This window comes from Galeopterus variegatus, unplaced genomic scaffold, assembly GCF_000696425.1.
Source record: "Galeopterus variegatus unplaced genomic scaffold, G_variegatus-3.0.2 Scaffold2362, whole genome shotgun sequence".
Classification (NCBI taxonomy): Eukaryota; Metazoa; Chordata; class Mammalia; order Dermoptera; family Cynocephalidae; genus Galeopterus; species Galeopterus variegatus.
This window is the reverse complement of record NW_007728473.1, coordinates 505864-508002: the sequence shown is the minus strand read 5'-3', so window position 1 is coordinate 508002 and position 2139 is coordinate 505864. Positions and strand designations below refer to the sequence as shown.

General features: G+C 33.1%; 1 pseudogene; it reads left to right on the top strand.

Moving 5' to 3' along the window:
- The first annotated feature begins 111 nt into the window (after positions 1–111).
- LOC103597616 lies at positions 112–795 on the top strand (annotated as a pseudogene).
- Positions 796–2139: the final 1344 nt, after the last annotated feature.

Here is a 2139-nt window from a genome sequence, read left to right as displayed (position 1 = left end):
ATGTGCCAGGATACAAAGACATTTCTACATAGTAATAATGAACAATTGAAAAATGACATTTTAAAAATACCATTTACAGTAGTATCAAAATCATAAAATATTTTGGGCACTATGGTCATGGCGGAGGGGATGGCAGTGCTAGGGCAGAACAGGCCGGCGCCAAGGAGCAGTACTTCTATAATTGGCCTGATGAATCCTTTGATGAATTGGACAGTACCGAGCTCTTCAGCAGTATATTCAACAGAACATAAGAGCAGATTGCTCCAATACTGACAAAATTCTTGAACCACCTGAAGGCCAAGATGAAGTTGTATGAATGTATGAACATTTAAGGCAGTTCTGCCTTGAGCTAAATGGACTTGCTGTCAAACTTCAGAGTGAATGCCATCCAGATACTTGTACTCAAATGATCAAATGACAGCAACTGAACAATGGATTTTTCTTTGTGCAGCTCATAAAACTCCGAAAGAGTGTCCTGCTATAGACTATACTAGACATACACTTAATGGTGCTGCATGTCTTCTGAATAGCAATAAATATTTTCCCCTCAGGGTTAGTATAAAGGAATCGTCTGTAGCAAAACTAGGATCAGTATGCTGTAGGATTTACAGAATATTTCCACATGCTTATTTTCATCACTGGAAGATATTTGATGAATATGAAAGTGAAACATTTCTGTGTCATTGGTTTACTAAATTTGTGATGAAATATAATTTGATGTCCAAGGATAACCTGATTGTACCAATTTTAGAAGAGGAAGTTCAGAATTTAGTTTTTGGGGAAAGTGAAGTATGAAGGGAATCATAGAAAAATGTACCGATCACATAATTAACATTAATTATGTTTGTTTTGTTGCTTCTTTGTTTAGTATAGGTTTTTGCATGCTGTGTGTTGCCTTTTAAAATGGGAAATTCTTTTTAAGTTACTTATGAGCTGTGTATTCACTGGTGTGCCACTCAAGGTTTTTAAATAAGATTAGTACTGTCTGTTTATAATGCCTGTTAATAAAAGAATTTAGTTTGGTAAATTGCTGCTAAACAATCATTGGATCACAATCCTCATCTAGTAAACTCATCTATGAAAAGATGAGTCATCTTGAGTTTTCTCACAAGCCATTTGCTAAACAGATAGTTATGTTTTCCTTTAGTTTTATCCCTGAGTATAGATATTCTAGAAAATTCTGTAGTACATAGTTTCATCTTAATTTTTCCAAAATAAAATAAAAGTGTTTTAAGATTCTGTTTATAGTTTTTGATATACATAAATGATTATGTGTATATCCAAGTGTAAATGCAAATGAAGTATAAATAACAGTTAAATAATCTTACTGTGTTACCTAAAGTATACTCTAGGCCACCGTACTTGGAAAGGATTTACCTATCTGCAACAGTGGACTGTCGCATACAACATGATAATGATAATGATAAGACACGTAAATGATGTTCCCACTGGAACCCTGCCCTGTCCCCTCCTTCTCATTACCCTTAACTCTCTCCCCAATCTACTTTAGCTGGGAAGCTTTTCACCAGACTATGCTTTAGTGGTGCTTATATTTGTGTTAATTGTTTACTGATTATATCTCATATTAGCAGTTACACTACAGGAAAAATGTATTGCCATAGGTTCTTGCTTACTTTGTTTTGCAAAATTGCTCTAACTACTTAGAAAACAGTTCTTAGAATAGTTTGATTCTCCAATCTTTTTTATCTAACCATCTAGGCAACATTAAAATTGAAGAAATATTGTAGTATTTATTTTATAACCCTTCCCCCACAAAGTTTATGTTTGAATTATATGCACATGTGAGATTATTTGCAATAATTCCAGGAGTGTTGATAAATGGCTATACTTTTTTTAACTTTGTCATAATTCAATGTCTTAAGGAGGATTCAAGTGTGAATTTAACAATCTTTTAATCTACTGAATGCAATTTAAAATAAAGCACTGGAGGTCTTATTGCCAAACTGGATGTAATGAGACACTAAGATAGGATGAAAAAAATTGTACATGTAGTAAAGAAAATATTTAAATTGATCTCATGAACAGAAGTAACAAACATGAGGAACTTCTTTTTCATTTAAAAGGGTTATTTTGAAATGAAGATGAAAACGTGTTCATCTTGTTTTTTCAAATTTGAGG